The sequence below is a fragment of the Monodon monoceros genome, unplaced genomic scaffold (assembly GCF_005190385.1).
Source record: "Monodon monoceros isolate NGI ecotype Baffin Bay Population unplaced genomic scaffold, NGI_Narwhal_1 Super_Scaffold_19, whole genome shotgun sequence".
Lineage (NCBI taxonomy): Eukaryota > Metazoa > Chordata > Mammalia > Artiodactyla > Monodontidae > Monodon > Monodon monoceros.
In genome coordinates, this window is record NW_021703775.1 from 6230398 (window position 1) to 6251038 (window position 20641).

General features: G+C 45.3%; 1 protein-coding gene across 11 annotated transcripts in view; it reads left to right on the forward strand.

The window, feature by feature from the left end:
* Positions 1 to 6095: 6095 nt before the first annotated feature.
* AFF3 (AF4/FMR2 family member 3) overlaps positions 6096 to 20641 on the forward strand; it is a 607218-nt gene continuing 592672 nt past the window's right edge. For 8 of the 11 annotated variants that reach the window (XM_029232780.1, XM_029232767.1, XM_029232769.1 and 5 more), the window contains exon 1: positions 6121 to 6220. The gene's annotated coding sequence lies outside the window, so the exon portion shown is untranslated. Of the gene's footprint in view, positions 6221 to 20641 lie in introns of all 11 variants that reach the window. The other 3 variants (XM_029232776.1, XM_029232778.1, XM_029232773.1) reach the window with 2 other exon arrangements.

Here is a 20641-nt window from a genome sequence, read left to right on the forward strand (position 1 = left end):
ACTTCAGTATTTATTCTAAAATATTTGTTCCTAAAGTAATACTTCAAATATATGAGGCCAAGAATACATACACATATATATGTATACATATATATATACACACATATATATGTATGTATAACTGAATCACTGTGCCGTACACCTGAAACTGACATGACATTGTAAATCAACTATACTTCAATTTTAAAAATAAGTAAATAAATAAAATTGTTTAAAGAAGAGAAAAAAGAATAAAATGAATGAGATAGACCTACACAGAATATCAGTTAGCATTCTGAATTGAAAGCCACATACCTGTTTTGAAGCCAAGGACACCATTTAAAATTTATTTTGGTCATGCAATGTAGTTAAACCTACATGGTATCAATTGAATGATTTTTTCTCCCACTGGCATGCTTTAATAACATGTATGAAGTCTTATCACTGTACCGTTCCTGTGCTTTCAGCATCTCATTTATATGCAAATTCTCGTGTATGCAACTTATTCTCTGGTAAACGGTGCCAGTGGATTGAGTGGCTCCGTAATTATGTTCCATCCCCATCTACCCTATTTGTTTCTTATTTTATCCCTGCCACAGTCCCTGCTTCGTGTTCCAGTCATGAATTACTGAGCAGCTCCCGCAGCAATTTTTCTTGTGTGTGATGGGATGCATACCTCCCTCCCCTTGATCTGTTCCCTATTTACCTGTACTTTCTAAACCCAGTGCATGAGACTTGTCCCTTCTTCCTTTTGATTGTTTCCTTTGTTATTCCTTTTAATCTGGAAATCTTTGGTTCTAATAGAGATAAGTCGTTCCACGATCTTGGCCCCTTCCCTCTCCTCCCTCAGTGTGCTTTATGTGCTACCGAAATTTACTACTACCAGTAAAATGATTTTATATACGTGTGTGTGTTTGGGGCTGCTCAGGAGAATTTCATGTGGGATGGTCATGCCAGGAATAAACATTATGCTTACAGATTTACATATAAATATAAACACAATGTGTAGACTTGTTTTTACACATACGTACAAAGGTATGTGAATAAAGTGTGTACATGTGTGTGTGGAGAGTCTACATGTGCCCTGGAACAGTAATACTTGTGTTTGAACCCTAGATCTATCATTGATTATTTGTGTGACCTTGGGCCATTTCTTAAACTTCTCTACTTCATGTGCCACACTGGTAAAATAAGTATAAGAATAGTATCTATTTCACAGGGTTTTTGGAGAATTAAATAAATAAATACATACAAAGTGCTTCTTGGGGCATTGTAAGCATAAATGCAATAAACGTCAGCTATTTTTCATTATCACACAGGACAAACAATAGATATAGACACACGCAAAGAGGTCGCAATTAGATTAGATCCTTCTGTTCACGCAACCAAACTTCACAGCACCTGCTGAGGGCAAGAGGCCTCGCTAGAGTGCTCAGAGGGGTGTGGAGATGGGGAAACTCTCACCTGTGCATCTGTGAGCCTGCACAGTCCTACCGGGTGAGGACTGAGGTGAGCCCCCTCCCTCAGTAGCCAGTCTCCATACCTAATCTGGCAACCTGGCAAAGGAGGCTGCCCACACCCACTGTGTGGTTGGGAATGATGATGAAGCCCCAGCTGGCACTGACCAGCCCATCCTCACCCATTTACCACCTAAGCTGTTCCGTTTGCCCAGCAGGGAACTGCAGGATTCCCAGACACACCTTCCCATCCCACCTTCCTAGAGAGGCTTCCTCATGCAGCCCCCCTTGGTCCAGCGCGTGCTGCCCACGTGGGCTTGTTTCCTGGTCCCGGCAGACAGGACCAGCCGTGTTTCCTGTGCTCTCGTTCCCCACTGTGGGGCATGAGGATGTAGGATGCATCACTTCCCTGCAGGGAGGGCTCGAGAACTTTGCCAAGTACACAGGCAATTGGCTCAGGGGAGCAACAGCTCCACAAACACAGCCCTTCCCCGGGTCAGAGGTAAAGCCCTAACTTTCTCCTGCTGGAGAAGCGGGGCGGGGGTGGGTGGGTGGGTGGGGTCGGGCATCCTGCCGCTGACCCGCTGGGTGCAGCGCATTTGCCCCAACTCTTCCTTCATCCTCGCTCATCACTTCCTGCTCCCAGCTCCAAACACACCCGGCAGTATCACTTTCACAAAGGGCTTTGCAGTTTGCAGCCTGCTTTGGAAACTGCCCCCGTACCTATGGGAGGATGTGTCCTGTGCTTCCCAATTTATAGATGAGGAAACTGCAGCTCTGAGATATTATAACTTGCTCCAGGTTGCACAGGAGGACAAGGTTAACACATGACAGAACTTGGGCTCGTAATTGGTTTCACCCAGCTGCAGTGTAATGACCTTTTCGTTCATGGACTCCCTCAACAAATCCTTATTGAGGACCTAGGTCACGCAGAGACAGGCGTGGACAGGGCTGGCGCCACCCCTACCTTGCAAAGCCTCCAGCCTCCAGGAGAAGATGCACAACGAAGTAACTGACTAAGTGTAATGGGTGTTGTAGCAGAGGAAGTACTTTTATTAAACATGGTGCCAGGGACCTCCCTGGCTGTCCAGCGATTAGGACTCTGCACTTTCACTGCTGGCGGCCTGGGTTCAATCCCTGGTCGGGGAACTAAGATCCCGCAAGCCACACAGCACAGCTGGAAAAAACAAACAAACAAACATCGTGCCAGGTGTTTTACCAGAGGATGGAAATAAATCTGAATGAAGGCATCTGTGACTAGCCCCAACTCCAGGGACTTGTTTTCTGTGTTTTTAAAAAAATAATAATTATTATTATTGATAGTTATCAGTTTTTTATTATTTTTTCCTTCTAGTTAATTTACAATGCTGTGTTAGTTTCTGGTGTATGGCAAAGTGATTCATCTATACATATATGGGTATTCTTTTTCATATTCTTTTCCGTTATAGTTTATTACAAGACAGTGAGTATAGTTCCCTGTGCTCTACAGTAGGTCCTTGTTGTTGGTCTATTTTACATAGAGTAGTTTGGACTTGTTGCTGCTTACATCCCAGGCCCGGGATGGGGATGTCTGTACGGGGAGCACAGGGATGCTGGTCGAGAGGGGCAGGCAGTCTCCCCCGAGTGCCCCCTGCCAGGGCTGGCACTTGGGGAGCTCATACAAAAGCACGGTGACAAGATGCAGCCCAGAGCATTCAGCAACCTGCAGGTGGTGGGTTATTGCTGGTTGGGCGAGCAGTGGGAAGTGAACGGAAAAGGGAGTGAAGGAGGCCTGGCTGGGGATGTTCGCACAGACCCACCCTCGACAGCTGGCAGAAAATGCGTTCTCTGACCTGTTACAAGTGTACACTAAAGGATTAACCTGTTTTTTGTTTTTAATGAAGGGATTCTGCCTTATCAGGAGTAGGTCTCCTTGGTATCAAATTGATGCATTTTATAAGGAGTTTTCTGAATAGTAAGGTAAACAAAATAGCCATAACGATAATCCCCACCACTTACCGAATACTCTTTACATCCTGTTCAGACACGATGTGGTTGAATTTACACCATCACTCTGGGACGTGGGTGTTGCATAGATGAGGAAGCTGAAGCTAAGTTACGTGCCCAAGGGACCAGAGCCAGTAAATGCCAGAGGCAGGATTCGAACCCAAGTCCTTCTGATGTCAGATCCCACCCTCTTAACCACCAAATCGCCCATCGTACCATCCAGCACAGAGGCAAATGCTACAGTGGCAGTGCACAGGCATAATGAATTCTGCCACAGAGAGGAGTAACGAGGAAGGGTTTTCAGCATCCACAGGGTCTCGTCAGATAGCCATTGGAAAGAAAGACATCCCCCAAAGAGGAAATGACGTGGGAAAAGACAGAGTGGTCTAGCGTAGCCTGGGTGTTCAGAAAATCACCAGTGGTATGATGGTCTTGGGTAGTGAAGAAGGAGGTGAGTCATGAGAGTGGCAGAGATGCTGCCGGAAAGAGCAGAGGCTACTGTATCAAGCACCTTGCCCACCCAGCGATGGGACTTGGGGATTTTCCTGGAAGGAATGGGGAGCCATTGAAGGGTGTGAGGTCTGGGAGGGTAGTGAGGAGAGTATCATGTTATCATTTTTGCAGTCTTGACAAAGAAAATGTGGAGGCAGTTGGGAATATACTCTGGAGCCTGTCCCCTGGGAGATGCGTCAGGCAGCCAGGTGTGTCCACCTGTCTGATCATACAGCTTCCTTGGTGAAGAAATCATCACAGCATATTCCCAGTAGGTGTGTGATTATTCACAAATGATCACAGTACAATGGTACTCATGCATTAAGTGCATTAAAACATGACTGTGGTCAGTGCCACTGGAACCCATCAAAATGGTTAATGGTAAATTTCATGCTGTGTGGGGCTTAACCTCATAAAAACAAACAAGTAAGTGTGAGTAGATATTCTATTCTTCCCCTTCCACACCACAGCGATGGGGTGCACGTGTCCCTTTGATGTCGAGGTCTGGAGGAAGGGCATGGCTGTGGGAAAGGAAAAGAGAGAGAGGATTTGAGGTGTGGTTTAAGAGGTAGAATTGATAGAGCTCGATGTTTGGAGGTCGAGGAGTGTGTGGGAAAGGGCAGAAGATGCCCCGTTTCTGGTTTGGATATAGGGAAAAAAAAGTTTTCCCTTTTTTGGGGACTTGGTGTGGCCAGTCCTGGGATCATTTCCCAGGGGTCGGCATAGGATTGGGTGGGGAGTTTCTAGGCATGTCCAGAAGTGAATCCAGCCTGAGGGTATGGATAGATGGTCCTGCTTAGATGAGGAAACTGAGAGTCTAGTCTGAAAAAGCCTTATTAGTCAAGGGCCAAACAAGAGGTCAGAAGGAGGCAAACTCAGGAGTGGGAATCCAGGGGCAAGCTGGGAACTAGGCAGGAAGGGTTTCACAGACCACATGGAAAGTGATGCAGGCCAGGGGAGGGGGGGTCTTCCCGACCAGGGTTTCATTCCGGACCATGGAACCTGATACCCAGGAGATGCCCGGGGGGAGCAGGAGACACTTGGGAAGAGATGGATGTGGGCTTGGGTAGCAGCATCTGGAGTGCAGAAGAGGCTGCTCGGGAGAACATGAGCCACTGGGCTGAGGACAGAGCCCTGGGGAAGATCAAAATTTAAGACGCCGGCAGAGGAATGGAAGCCTGACAATGAGAGAAATCACCCGACCAAAACCAGGAGAGTTCGGGGTCACAGGGCCAGGGGGAAATTTCCAGAAGGAAAGAAGTAGTCCCAGGTGTCAAACACTACAGGGGGACAAATAAGACAGGAACTGAGGGCTTCCCTGGTGGCGCAGTGGTTGAGAGTCCACCTGCCGATGCAGGGGACGCGGGTTCGTGCCCCAGTCCGGGAGGATCCCACATGCCGCGGAGCCTGCCCGTCCAGAGCCTGTGCTCTGCAACGGGAAAGGCCACAACAGTGAGAGGCCCGCATACCGCAAAAAAAAAAAAAAAAAAAAAGACAGGAACTGAAAAAGTGTCCATTGGCTAAGCTCCCTGGTGACGTTAGCGAAAGTAATTCCAGAGATGAGTGGGGTGGGGCAGGGGGAGGTGAGGGCATGGAGCAGGGAGCCCTACTGGTGGATGGAGATGAGAAGGTAAAAACCCTTCAAGCAGAGCAGGCTTGGGTTGTCTGACTTCTCATCTAATGCTCTTTCTCCTCTCCCGATGCAGCTTGGCCCTAGAAAGTTCTAGAAGTCTTATTACAGTCCAGAGGCAGGATGAGTCTTTTGGTTCTGATCTCTTGGATTTCCAGGCACTTTGGGAGAACCAGCAGAGTTTCGGACAAGTCAAGTACCCCATCAAAATCAGTGTACCTGATGATAAGAATATATTTAAGGGATTCAGAAACTTTCCTGGGATTCTTTTAAAGAGTTTGCATAGAGTTAGGGAGAAGAGTAGAGCAACAGAGAACTTCTCCTTGGCCTCCCTGACCACATTCTTCTGGTTTGTGTCAGGTGGTCCCCCAGAGTAGGGTGCAGGCTGCTGCTTCCAGCCTTCTGGTAGACCTTGCCCTGCTGTGGGTGAGAGGCGGCCAGCTGGGTGCCTGGTGGGGAAACGCCATTGGCTGGGTTAGTCACTCGCCTCCACACTTTCACATCCTCTATCAACACCTGCACACTTCAGTGGTGACCACACGCACTCTTCCTGTTTATGTGGAAAGTGCCATTCAGAAAGCTTGCCAGAGAGAAGAGAGCTGCACCCTCAGCCTCCGAAGAAAGACGTTGCACAGCTTACTTGGGAGAAGGAGAAAAGGAGCCCGTGAGTTGAGAGGTAAGGTCAAGCCAAAGATCATCTGGGCCCTTCGGGCTGCCTTGGGTGGAAAAGAAGTGACCCTTCCTTTGTAGCCTTCAGGGGGTGACCCAGAGGAGCCTGACCCAAGCTCCCCAGGGCCGGGCAGCGGGGACTCTCAATCTGCTCCACAGAGAGAACCCAGGCTTGGGTGAGCGGCCGGACCAATTGGAGAGGCAGATTTGGAAGGTGGTCCCGAAAGGTCACAGCATTCACGTGGGGATAGCTTGTAAAGAATGCACAACCTGGGTCTGAGCACAGGCACGCACAGTTGTGATGGTGGCTGGCCCTGTAGGCTTCCGGAGGAGTGTGTCTGAACTCCATTTAGGCCATTGGCTACACCGCACACAAAGAGCCCATGATATATATGGTCACAGACTGGACCCCAGTGCATGGCTCCAGTGAGTGCACAGGAAGGAGAGAGTATGCAGGGCTCACCCTGAGGCCACCGCCGCTCCTGCAGAAGTGGCTCAGGACACACGGCCTCCTTGTCGGCAGGGGCTGACAGCACTGTTTGTATTCCTTGCACAGCACATAATGTCTGTATGTGTGTGTGCACGTGTGCACACATCATGCACATATACATGCTACGTTATGTGTATAGACAGGCATACACACGTGATACATAAAGACCCATATATAATACAAAATAGCAATAGTGTCTGTATTTTTGAAACTAGAGAGTTAATGGTATGACAAGAGATTTCTTTTCCTAAAATGTGAATTCCTTGCTATTAAAGTTTTACAAATATAAAAGTGAAATCATATTTGGATATGTGTTTTATAACCCCCTTTATTCAAAGGGGTGAAAATCCCAGGGGATGGGAACTGTTCAGGTAGTCTGGGACCTGATATTGCTGCAAGAATTAACTAAAGGCCAGATGTTAACTCACACCCACATCAGCAAAGAGGTAGCAGTACGCTCATTCTTTGAGTCCTGAGTGTACACACTGAATCCTCAATTAAAAAAAAAAAAATTATGGTCCCCGCTTTTGCCCAAAGTATTGGGCTCTTGGTACAAAGTTAAGGAAGAGCGCCTTGCCTTACGTAAGGCTGTCAAGGTTTCCTGTCTCACTAAAGTGAGATTATTAGAGTAAAAGTAGCACAAAGACTCAACATTCTGAGGTTTTGTTTTTGTTTTTGTCACTGCTGTTCCCTTGCTCTGGGCATTATCTGTGCTTCGTGTTCAGATATGCCATGCATATTTTTATTTATTTTGCATTTGGAAAATGGAAAACACGTGCATTGCTTATTGGCTAGACCTCTAGGTTCAAGTCCCAACTCTAACACTTCCTGTGACTTTGGGCAAGTCACTACACCTGCATCTGGGTTTCCGGCATCTGTAAAATGGGTACAACAACAGTCTCTACCTCTTAAATAAGGGTTAGATGAGCTAATACATGTAAAGTGCTCAGAAGAGTGATACATTGAAAGGGCCCCATAAGTGTTGGCGGCCATTATTATTGTTACTGCTGTCGTCGGTTTTTGTGCAATTAAGCTGTCAGATCTGAAGGGAAATGGTAGGAGGCAAAGATTAAAGGTGGGAAGTGGGGCTATGTAGATGGGTGTTGGGGAGACACATAAGAGGTCAGAGCCATGACACCAACATGCAGTCCTTTACCCTGCAGAGGTGTCGTGAACAGGAGGTGGGAAAGGAGCAGGGGTGCCCCTGAGCTCTCATACATGTTGTACGTCCATGTGCGCAGCAACCAAAGGCAGATACGTGTAACCGTGACATCCGAGTGATGCTAAATGGCCTGTATTTAGTGCCTCTCATGTGGAAAGCATGTGCTCGCGTGTTACATGCCTTCTCTTGTGTCTTGCATCAGAGCCCTTATGGGATGGTGCCTATTTTAGAAGAAAGCTGAGAGCTGGTCTAAGCGTGCAGAGCTGGGGTCTATCTCCAGACTCTGCTCCTAGCCCCTTGTGTCGCCTCTACAATGTGAGCTAAGTGGTAATGGAATGTGCCAGGTGAGGAAGCTGAGTTTCAGGAAATTAAGAAACAAGTTCAAAGTCACACTGAGGGTTAAAGGTGTGGCGGGGAGCTGGATGGCTGATCCCTGATTTCCAGACCCTCTAGCCTGCTCTGCAGTTCAGAGGAAGAACCCCTAGGCTTGCACCCTGCCTCCTGAGGTTGACAGCCGTGGGACTCCTTCAGTAAGTCACTTTATCTTCCACGCTTTGGTTTCTTTATCTGTAAAGTGGGTAAAATAAACTGCCCTATGTAGTTTACAAGGTTTTATGAGATTTCAGTGAGGCTACATATGTAAAATGCTATTATATTGAAGTCCAATTGACTTACAATATTTCAGGTATACGGCAAAGTGATTCAGTTATCTGTCTATCTATCTATATTCTTTTTCGGATTCTTTTCTATTATAGATAATCACAAGATATTGAATATAGTTCACTGTGCTACTACTGTTCACAGTAGATCCTTGTTGTTTACCTGTTTTATATAGTGTGATGTGTATCTGTTAATCCCAAACTTCTAATTTATCCCTCCCCCCTTTCCTCTTTGGTAACCATAAGTGGTTTTCTATGTACGTGAGTCTGTTTCTGTTTTGGAAATAAGTTCATTTGTATCATTTTTTTAGATTCCACATATAAGTCTTATCATGATATCTGTCTTTCTCTGTCTGACTTACTTCACTTAGTATGATAACCTCTAGGTCCATCCACGTTGCTGCAAATGACATTATTTCATTTTCTTTATGGCTGAGTAATATCCCATTGTATATATGTACCACATCTTCTTTAACCATTCATCTGTCGATGGACACTTAAGTTGCTTCCATGTCTTGGCTATTGTAAATAGTGCAGCTATGAACATTGGGGTGCATGTATCTTTTCGAATTAGAGTTTTCATCTTTTCTGGATATATGCCCAGGAGTGGGGTTGCTGGATCATATGGTAATTCTATAGCTATTATATATTTCTGATTCATGTAAGAAAAAAATGTTGAAAGTGACTCTCAGTAAAGGTAAGTTAAAAAGGAAAGGAAAAGTAAAAATGATGTTGGTTCTTCATGGCATGTCATTAAGTATGACTTAACTTATTCTTTCAAATGACTGCTTTGCACTGCCTGGTACTGATATTCTATAATTCATTTAACCAGTCTCATATATGGAAAATTAATTTATTTCCATTTTTAAATAGTCGAAATTAAACTGCAGTGATTGTTCTACAAATCCTTTAGTGCCATCGTTTTGTCAGTTTTTTTGGGTTTTTTTTGTTTGGTTTTTTTTTTTTTGTGGTACGCGGGCCTCTCATTGTCGTGGCCTCTCCCGTTGCGGAGCACAGGCTCCGGACGCGCAGGCCCAGCCGCTCCGCGGCATGCGGGATCTTCCCGGACCGGGGCACGAACCCGTGTCCCCTGCATCGGCAGGTGGACTCTCAACCACTGCGCCACCCGGGAAGCCCTAGTGATGTGTTTTAAGATTTCACCTTTCTCCCAAGCCCTGGATGTTGACCACAGTAAGAGAGAATGTTCGTGAAGGGAAGAATTGTTTTCTTATTTTTCTCTGGGAATTTGGCCTCATCAGCCGTGCTCGTGTTGCAAGGGAAAGAAACCACGTGGAGCTGTGCTGAATAAAAAGACCATCTTTTGGAACAATCTGGGGGCATGACCAGGCTTAAAGAGCAACAAGCAAGGAGATATGAAGTCCAGGCAGCAGAACCAGTAAGAACACCATTAGGTACCACAGCAGTGGAAATGGGGGCACAGGCTGGGCCACGTAATGTGGCCACCACTGTAACAGATATGACCTCAACTGTTCCCACGTTGGGGGCATCACTTATGTAAAATACAGGATGCCAGAAGGAAGGGAGAGAGTGATGAGCTGCGTCTAGGTCACGTGCCTGTCCCCAGGGAAAGGTCAGATCCATCCATGTGACTTCAAGCTATGCATAGGGAGGCCTCCCCCAAAGGAAGACTGGAGCAGTAATAGGAAGGGGTGGACGGTTGGAAGGTGACAGCGAAAAGCGACGAGCGTCTTCCACATGGTTCCTGCCCAGCAGTCTCTAAGTGGTGGCTGGTTGGTTATCACTGGGAGAGATCAGCCTTTGATGGATGTTTGTACAGATAGGTGTACACAAGGGAGAATCAGGAAACTGAGCCCCCGCTGCTTCCTGAATCCTTGTCCTGGACGCTTTGCTTCTACAGCTGGGAGTAGAGTAGGAGACCGAGGGATTTTCCTAAGGACCTGAGCAAGAAGACGGACCGTCCTTGTAAATCAGAGGAATCGGTGCTGTCTCCGTAGCTCCTACCCGTGTCAAGCATTTCACGGTCAGTTTTTGAGTCCCCCAGTGTAGATATTACACACTCCTTTTACATATGGAGGACAGAGACTCCAAGAGGTTAAGTGACCTGCTCACCTAGTCCATACAGTTAGACATGGGGCTCAAACCCAGGCTCCCCAGCTCTGAAACCTTCCACTCCAGCTGGCCTTAGGGCGACCCTGAGTCTAGGCTGCACAGAAGCAGGACATGTGCTAATATTTGAATGAAATCATTTTCTTCCAGGACACCAGTGTGTGTGTGTGTGTGTGTGTGTGTGTGTGTGTGTGCGCACACACACGCCCCACACACACATAACCAGGAGGAAATCTAAGAGGAAAGTTAGGGGTTCAGAGGGAAAACATCCCATATGTTATAACTTTGCCTGGGCTGTCCCTGTTTCTAAAGACCGTGACAGTATTTTTTGAAGCAAAGATCAAAGGACATATGGTCTGACTCAAGGGTTAACAAAGGGAAAAATATTTGAAATTGGGACTCTCTGGGACAATTTGAGATGTGTGGCTACAATCATTCCCAGAGCACCTGGGAATCATGGAGTTCTTTGGGAAACACTTTGTAATACTAAAACATTAAATCCCATTCTCCAAACTAGGGATGATTTTATCAACAGAAATTAGGACAGTCTTATACATTGGCTCTATGATTCCAAAGCTGGGAGGCCTCATGCCCATGACAATAGCAAACGTCTTGAAATCTGCTTGCATCACCTGTAAAATCATTAGAAATAATAAGAGAATTCTTCATACAAAAATGAATAGATTTCTTACAGCAAAAATAGCCAGTAAGAAGGGATATAATTCACAAAAGCCACTGCAATGTAAATATCTAGAAAAGAACTTAAGAGGAAACACATGAGACCTTTACGAAAAAAAAAAAAATCTACTTAGGGATGTAAAGCATGTAAATGGAAACACACCAAAAAAGAGGAGAAATATGTATATGTATAGCTGATTCATTTTGCTATATGGTAGAAACTAACACAACAATGTAAAGAAACTATACTCCCATAAAAATTAATTAAAAAATTTTTTTGGAAATGGAAACACATGGCATATGGAAACTAGATAAGTAAATATGAATTCTCACCAACCTGATTTGTATGCAAAAAGTGTGTAAAATAAAATTTCCAATGCATTGGGCGGAGGGGAACTTGATAAAATTCCAATCGAAACTTCTAAAGAATGACAAGGATATTTTTGAAGAAAAGGTGGAGGCAGACATGGTGCTTGCCTTTTCAACTATGAAAGTTTCAGTGGTCATATCGTTCCAGATGGATAAACAGATCAATGGGAGAGAAGAGAAAGTACACACACACGCATTCATGCACATGCAAATGTAGTGTGTGATAAAAGCACCTTTTGGAATCAGTAATAGCAAGAATGAGGGCACTCATATCGAGAATGAATGGTCAGTCCTCATTTAGCTTGATTCTTCAGCAGCTCTGACACAGTAAACTCTTCCTTCCTTCTTGAAATACCTTCTTTTCTGCCTCCAGAACATCCTTCTCTTCCCTCTCATCCTATCTCACTGGTCTTCTGTTCAGGTTCCTTTTCCAACTCTTTCCTGTGTCTAGATGCTAGAGTGCCCAGGGCTCAGTCCTCCAACATCTCTGCTCTATCTGCATTCACTGCCCAGGTGATCTGGTCCAATATGACCATTGAAACACTAACAATGTCCAAAATGACTTCTCCTAGCCCAGACCTGTTTTCTGACCAGAAACCCCGCTGTCCAACACCACTCGGCATCTCCACTTGAATGTGTGTTCAGCTTCACATTCTTAGCATGTCCAAAACAGAATTCCTGATTTCTCCAACCCCGGTCCTGCTCCTCCTGTGGTTTCCTCACACATCAGCAGAAGATCCCTTCATTCTTCCAGGGTCAGGCCAGCCCCCTGAAGCCATCCTTCACTTCTTTCTTTCACAGCCTACATCTAATCCATCAGTAGATCCCATTCACATGTCATTTGAAATATATCCAGAGTTGAATCCCTTCTCAGCACTCAACCTCCTGGGTCTCTCACCTGCTCTGCAAACTGGTCTCCTTCCCACATGCTCCTTCTTCATCCTGTTCTCGGCACAGACCCAGAGGCATTCTTGTAAAATCAAATCATATGTTTGCTCAAAACCCTCCAATGGCCTCCTTACCTCAGTGTTCCAGTTATTTATTGCTGCATAACCAAGTACCCCAACATATGGTGGCTTAAAACAAACTTTCAGTTTTGCTCAAGATCCCATGGGTCAGCCATTGGGGCAGTTTAGTTTTGGTGGGGCTGGAGGACCCCTTCTAAGGTGGCTTCTTCCCTCACATCCTGGCACCTTGTGACTCTTCTTCCAGGGCTCTCCATGTGGCTTGGACAGAATGCCGGTCTTGAGGTCTGTGCACTTCCTCCATTGTGATTGTCTCTAAGAGGCAGGAAGAGGAAGCTGCCACAAGAGGCAGGGGCTGGGACAGCATCCTTTCTGCCACATTTTGTTGGCCAGAGCAGTCAGCAGGCCTGCCCAGATTCGAAGAGGTTGAGAGTCTCCTGACGGGGACAGGGCAATGTCATGATGCAGAAAAACACACGGGGTGTTCCTGTGGCCGTCTTTGGGAAACGCAGTCCGCTACACTCAACCATTAGCCAAATCCAAAGTGCTTACCATGACCTGTCAAGTCCTACAGGGTCTGACTCCTGCCACCCCTCACTTCTAGTACCCTTTCCCCTCATTAGTGGTACGACTTCAGCTAGCATGGCCCCTTTGCTATGATGTGAACAAACCAAGTGTAATCCCACCTCATGGTCTAGTGTCTGTGGTTCCCTCTGCCTGGCGTGTCCTTCCCGGGGTGCACGGGTCACCTCTCACCTCCTTCAGGTCTCTACCCAAATGTTACCATTTCAGAGAGACCTTTCTTGACAACCCTTGACTAAGAAAGCCATTCCAACCCCTTCTTGTCGGTTGTGTTTAGCACCATCTTACTATCAAATGTTTAGTTGTTATTATCTGCCTCTTCCCATTAGAATGTAATGTATCACGAGGACCTAGAAAATGTCTATTCATTGAAGGTTCCGGATAAATATTTGTTGAATAAATGAATGATTGGACAAGTAACTTTTCATTAAATGATATTGGGACACTGTCTAACAGCTGGGGTGGGGGGAGGAGAGGAAAGTTAGATGCATACCTAATACATTAAACCAAAATGAGTTCTAGAAAGATTTTAATGTATTATAATAAACATTGAAAATTCAGGTGAAGATTAAATAATCTTGGGGTGAGAAGGGTTTCTGTAAGCCTGATACTAAATAAATGAAATAGAAATAAAAATACAGATTTGACTCTGTCAAAAACACCACACAATGAAAAGATGAATAGCAAACTTGGAAAGATACTTCAATATAAAATGAGCACAGACAATCCTTAATATAGAGAGAACTCTGTCAAATAAATTCAGAAAAGGAAAATATGTAAAAGCCTAATAAGCATTTCAGAATAAAAATTCCACCAGCTGTGTGGTTGCAGTCAAGCTACCCAGTTCTGTAAAAGGGGAAGCCATGTGGATTCAATGAGCAAATATATGTACCTTTCTTAGAAAAGTGTCTGGCATATAATGTTGCTTAATAAATATTAGCTTTTAATATTATTATCTCCAAATGCCATGCATGACACATACATGGGGTTTTAAATGTTTATTCATTATTTCATCCATCCATCCATTCATTCATCCATCCATCCATCCGTCCATCCATTCATTCATCCATCCATTCATCTACCCATTCATCCATTCATGCATTCATCCATTTGTTCATCTATCCATTCATCTATCCATCCATCCATCCATTCATTAATTCCCTGGGGTGCAAGTGTTGCACCACTTCACAGGCTGCACTCTGCCGTCTTCCCTCATTGACTCATAAATATAATGAAGAAAAGGTGCTGCAGGAGCCCTTGAATTCTTGAGAAATCTATTTAAAAAGCCAGCCTTTCCCAGAAAAACTGCTCTTACATCACATCAATAATACCAACCTCAAAATCATACTCATTTGAGTAGTTTAAGGGCTGAGAAATCACTCAGGGACACACTGAAAGGGCGCCTCCTCAGTTTGGTGAACAGTGTAATGAAGTGTGGCCGTGGGGTCTGAGTTTCACAGGAGTGGTAGGCTGCCCTCTTCTTAAAGGAACAGGGATGTTGGGGAACAGAGTTGTTGAGTCCATCTTTTTGTTTTGTAAATAGCATGTTTACCATCTGAGGTCTGAGAAACTCTGGACTGAGAACGTTGCTGTAGAATGGCTGGCCATTGATGGTATGAGCCTGTTATTCGATCTTTATTGTTGTCTGGCCTGCAGTTATATTTTTGTACTTCAGGAGATGCCAGACAATCTTTGTTTGGCAATAAAGAGTAAGCGCTTAGCCTTCTTGACGGGCAGACGCCCTCCTGCCCTCTACACTTGACACTTCTGCGGTCCTGACGGCGCCTCGGTCAGGTTGTCCGATGGGGCAGCACACGCTTCAGGAAGCTGCAAGCAGCCCAGCAATCTCATCACCCCAATTGCATCAGTGATTTTGCTTACTAAAAGAGCTCCAGAAAACGCTGTACTCTGAGGCTTCCTAGAAATCACTATTTGAAACTATTGATGGACAAGGCTTTTATTTCTGAGGCAATGAACACACCATGCACTGTAGGGAGGTTCGTGTGGGCAGCCACCTGCACAGGGGCACATAGCTGAGTGTGTGATTAGGGGCTAAAATCCAGCCTACGCTCCGTTCGCCTGGAGGAAGGGACACCTTTCCTTCAGTTCTCATAGTGGCACCAGCATCTCACCAAGCCCTGTGCCCATGGGGCTGGACCCTTAGGAGCAGGTGTCTCTCACGCATGTACCCAGGCCAGGCCTGGGTGAGGGGAGTGTTTGGTGTGGCAGCAATCGGTGGTGCCAGGGAGCTGGGAACAGAGAGCTGGCATGGAGCCTTGCCCACATAGCAGTCTTGGGCACATCAGTTTTAGCAAGGATGACATCTGCAAACTGAGGATCGGACCATGGATTCCATTAACACTGAATGTATCAGTGAGCTTCTAGAAACTTCTTTGTGCACCCTATCCAAGTTGGGAGACTACATCTTAATCATTCGTGCTACATGCTCTTAACTGACAGGGAGCTCCTGAAAGTGTGACGTCCACAATACGGCTCCCTTAGGACACAGATTCTGGCCAGTGACACATGGCCATGACCCACCTCCTCCTCACAGGCAGCACAAGTCGTAAGAGGCAGAACCACAAAGAGGCCAAGTGTAAAGGCTTTGATGAGTGTACAACCTCGACTCAAATCCCAGCTGCACCTCCCAATATAAAAGGATATTAATGATCACTCATCTCACACTTTGCCGTATGACTGTGGGCAAATTTCTTTTTTTTTTTCCTAATTTCATTGGAATATAGTTGATTTACAATGTTGTGTTAGTTTCAGGTGTAGAAAAAAAGTGATTCAGTTATACATATATTCATTCATTTTTATAGATTCTTTTCCCATATAGGTTATCACAGAGTATTGAGTAGAGTTCCCTTTGCTATACAGTAGGTCCTTGTTGATTATCTATCTCATATATAGTAGTGTGTGTGTGTTCACCCCAAGCCCCTGATTTATCTCTCCCGCCCACATTTCCCCTTTGGTAACCATAAGTTTGTTTTCGACATCTGTAAGTCTGTTTCTGTTTTGTAAATAAGCTCATTTGTATCATTTAACAAAATTAGATTGTACATATGGGTGATATCATATATTTTTCTTTCTGACTTACTTCACCCTGTATGACAGTCTCTAGGTCCATCCATGTCTCTACAAATGACCCAATTTCGTTCCTTTTCATGGCTAAGTAATATTCCATTGTGTATATGTACCACATCTTCTTTATCCATTCCTCTGTCAATGGACATTTAGGTTGCTTCCATGTCTTGGCTATTGTAAGTAGTGCTGCAGTGAACATTGGGGTGCATGTATCTTTTCAGATTATGGTTTTCTCCAGATATATGTCCAGGAGTGGGATTGCTGGATCATGTGATAGTTCTGTTTTTAGTTTTTTAAGGAACCTCCACACTGTTCTCCATAGTGGTTGTACCAGTTGACATTCCCACCAACAGTGTAGGAGGGTTCCCTTTTCTCCACACCCTCTCCAGCATTAATTTTTTGTAGACTTTTTGATGGTGGCCATTCTGACCGGCAAATGACTTTCCTTTCTGAGCCTCAGTCTACTCTTCAGTTAAAATAGGGATAATAACACATCTGGGTTTTTGTGAGGCCTTAATGAGGTTGTATGCAACACATCAAGCACTCAGTAAAAAGCAGCTTTTTTATTATTTAGACACTGGACCCACATCAGCTTTAACATGTCTATTACTTGAAGAACAAGTAAGCGAGACATGTTGGGAAGAGGGTTAATTCCTCAGACTGGTGGAGCATTTTGTGAATAACAATGGTAATTTTCTGAATGGCTCTGAGTAACCTGGAAAAGGGCGTGCATCTAGCACAGGCCTTGTTGGTTTCCCGGAGAGTAAATTGCCCATTGGAATGGCCTGACCATTACTTGCTCATAATGTCAACTGTTTTAATATACACATCCGCTTAGTGATAGCACATTGGCCAGGAAAACTACGAAGCTGATGTTTTTGCCTAAATAGCCAGTCTTTTTTGGTCTTGAATAAAGTGTCAAATATATGATTTAGATTTTATGTTCAACTGATTGCTGACATCAGAAAGCATCAATCCAGAGTAATTGGCAAGTGGGTACACATTCAAATGATATGATGATATCCCTGCCACATTTTCCTGTGATTCGAGGGGAGAAAATCATTAGGGATTCTTGTTTTAGAATCTCATCAAAATAGATCCTTTGAGTAGCCGCATAGCACAGGGAGATCAGCTCAGTGCTTTGTGACCACCTAGAGGGGTGGGATAGGGAGGGTGGGAGGGAGACGCAAGAGGGAGGGAATATGGGGATGTATGTATGCATATAGTTGATTCACTTTGTTATACAGAAGAAACTAGCACACCATTGTAAAGCAATTATACTCCAATAAAGATGTTAACTAAACCAAAGGATCTATTATTTTTTTAAGTGGTTGCCACTGCTCAGTTTGACCATAGTGGCGCTGTAGCTGGAATCAGGGAGCTCTGACCCCTTAGCTTGTCTTCTGTTCAGCTGTTCTCTTTGCTGCCACAGCCCACACATTCCTAGCTGGACCAAGTGGACGAGCAGCTTGGGTTAGCCAAGGCGACAGATGGACTGGAGGTGCCTGACCATTGACCCCTGACCTCTGACCCAACTCCAGAAATGTGTCCATAGGAAGGATAAACAAATTAAATTTCTCAGTGTTGAGACCTTAGAGGTCATCTCTTCTAACCATACTCTCCTTTTCCAGTACATTTTGATAAGTAGCCATTCATTCTCTTTAACTACCTCTGACAATGTAAACCTCACAGCCCCTTGATACGGCCATTCCTTTTTTCCCAAAGTTTCAATTACTTGAAAATCCTTCCTTTCAAAGCAAAATCAGCCTCTTTGTGATTTTGGCCCTTGTTTCCCATTTTGCCTTCTGGTGTCACAGGGAATAGAGAAAAGAATATGAGATTGACTTAGGCAGACAGATCATAGCTCCCTGTATTCAAAGCATCCTTTGGGCCCAATAACAATAACCATCGTTTATTCATCTCCAGTGGTGTGGGTTGGAAGAGGCAGGCTCTGGAAAACTCATTGCTTGAACTCCGAAATGAACCTTTCATAAGTGGGTCACTCCGGCCGTCCTTAACCAACCACTAAAAACATCGGAAGCCTCTGGAGAGTTTTTCCCATGAGAGTGGGCAAGGGGAGGGGAGAGAGAGAGACAGAATGAGTGAGAGAGAGAACTAGGGGTGGTATTGTTCGTACCTGTGAGAAAGGAGTCCCCAGCTGAGAAAGTGAGCTAGCAAGAGAGGGTCAAAGACCTACCTGCTCCGTGACTGTTTGCTGACTAATGCTGACTCCTGCCTGAGCTGCACCCCATCCTGGAAGTTCTCTACACGTCTGGGTAACTCACCAGCATCAAGCTGGGAGCAGGGACCGCCTTGGGGCTGCTGCTGTCCGGCCTTGTTTATTCAGACGTTCAGAACATTTGTGCAGCGGGATTGTAGTGCAACGGTTGAAGCTCAGAGTCAGGCCAAGTGGGTCCTGGGGTCAGGGAGTCAGAAAGAAGTGCCCAGCAGGAATCAAAGACCTCCCACCCCAAGTGTGGTTCTGGCTCTGCACACCAACCAGCCGTGTGGCCCTGGGCAAATGTCCTCAACCTTTCTGAACATGGTATTCCTTACCCATCATCACTAAACACCTGGCTGGGTGCATCAGGTACTTCTTCTCTGACTTGATGAAACTGTGATTGCAGACTTACCTCCTACAGAGGATGGAGACGCAGCACTACTGTCCCACCACCAGGATGGCCAGCAATACCCATATAATCTCCCAGAGCAGCCTGACAGCTCATCGAAACAAATTTATATGCATCAGCCCTGTTTTCATCTTTGACTTTAAACAACCTTAATTAATAATCCTCTCCTTTCTCGGTGTGTCACCAGAACTCCACCTTTTCATTTGGAGAGAAATTAAATAAATATCAAAATAAAATATTCAATTATTAGAACCCGAAATGAGAAAATATAATTGATTTGAGAGGCTTTTGCTACAAAAATTCCCTGGGGCCACTGACTACATCTTATTTAAAAAAAAAAATCACAGACTTATATTTCCACATTTCTTATGTAATAATTTTGAGTTTCTCGGGGGAAAATAGTATTATGCAAGGAGAAATAATTATGCCAAGTGTTAAAGATTAGTGAGCCGGATTCCCCCGACGTGTAACCAACATCCTGGGAGTAGGTTAAGTGCCTTAGAAAGCACCGAGAAGCCTTGTCACTGAGTAAATTACGGCTTCAGTGCACTAACGGGGACACTGGTGGATTGGAAGAGTTCATTCAGCTTCCCAGAGCACCAAGCCTAATCCCTGGGCAGCATTTGTGCTCTGTGAGAATCTGGATCTGTGTTCATCCACATCTATTTCTGTCTTCCAAGAATAGGCACTTCTTTAGGGTAGAGCTCACATCTGCACAGTGTTCCTTGGCGTCTGGCCCAGCCCCAGGCTCGGGAGAGCCCAGTAAACACGCCTCCAGCTTCTTGAATGGAGTGCGCTTTGCTGCTGATCAATGCCTTGACGGCCCTGAGACTGTTCCTCTGCCTCCCTGCTGAAACGGTTTCTCAGTGTCCTGACAAGCGCCATCACCTTGGGTCGAGGACATGTAGCCATTTCCCTCAGCGTCCTCAGGTCATCTGGTTGGATGTCTGCAATAAGCACACAATGTTTGGAATACGTGGACCATATTCAATTCAGTTATCTAAAAGAGAAAACACTTTCCTCTTCTTTGGTAGCTCAAAGTTATCAGATACTGAAAAGCAAATCCGCAAGCCGAGTCCCTTCCTGATAGGTCAAGCACAGAGCTATTTGGAAACTCTGGTCCCAAGTGCATGCCCAGAGCCAGAAGTTCCCAGCCTCGCGGGTGATAATGAAATACAGACAAGTCACATGTCATTTCTTGAGTAAATCCTCAGCATCCTAAATGTGGCCGACAAAACCCTCTTAGACTTGGCCCCTTCTCTTCCCCAGGCTCACACAGAGCTTCCCTACCACACCCTACTCTGCCCCAGCCACCGGGGTCTTCCTTCTGCCTGAAACCTCGCATGTGTTTCCCAGCCTGGAGCTCTCTTCCCTCACCTGACTGGATCCTGCTCAGGTTCCTCTTATTGGTCACGTCCCCCAGGAAACCACCGCTATGCACGGCCTGCTCCATTCTTCTGATAATTATTTTTACAATTATAATTTTGTTCATCATATATCTGCTAACCATTCACTGTTGGGAAGGGACAGCCTCTGGTTCTTCCTCTCCCCACTTCCAGCACCATTTCCCAGAGTCAATTTCTTTTCCTTCACCATTTATCAAACAGGTGTGCCAGGTACTAGGTACCAAGGATACACCATCAGACCAATGAGACAAACAAGGACCCGGTTCTAAGAGGTTGTTTCCATTTTCAATTCTTCTGCTTTTGCCTCCGTAT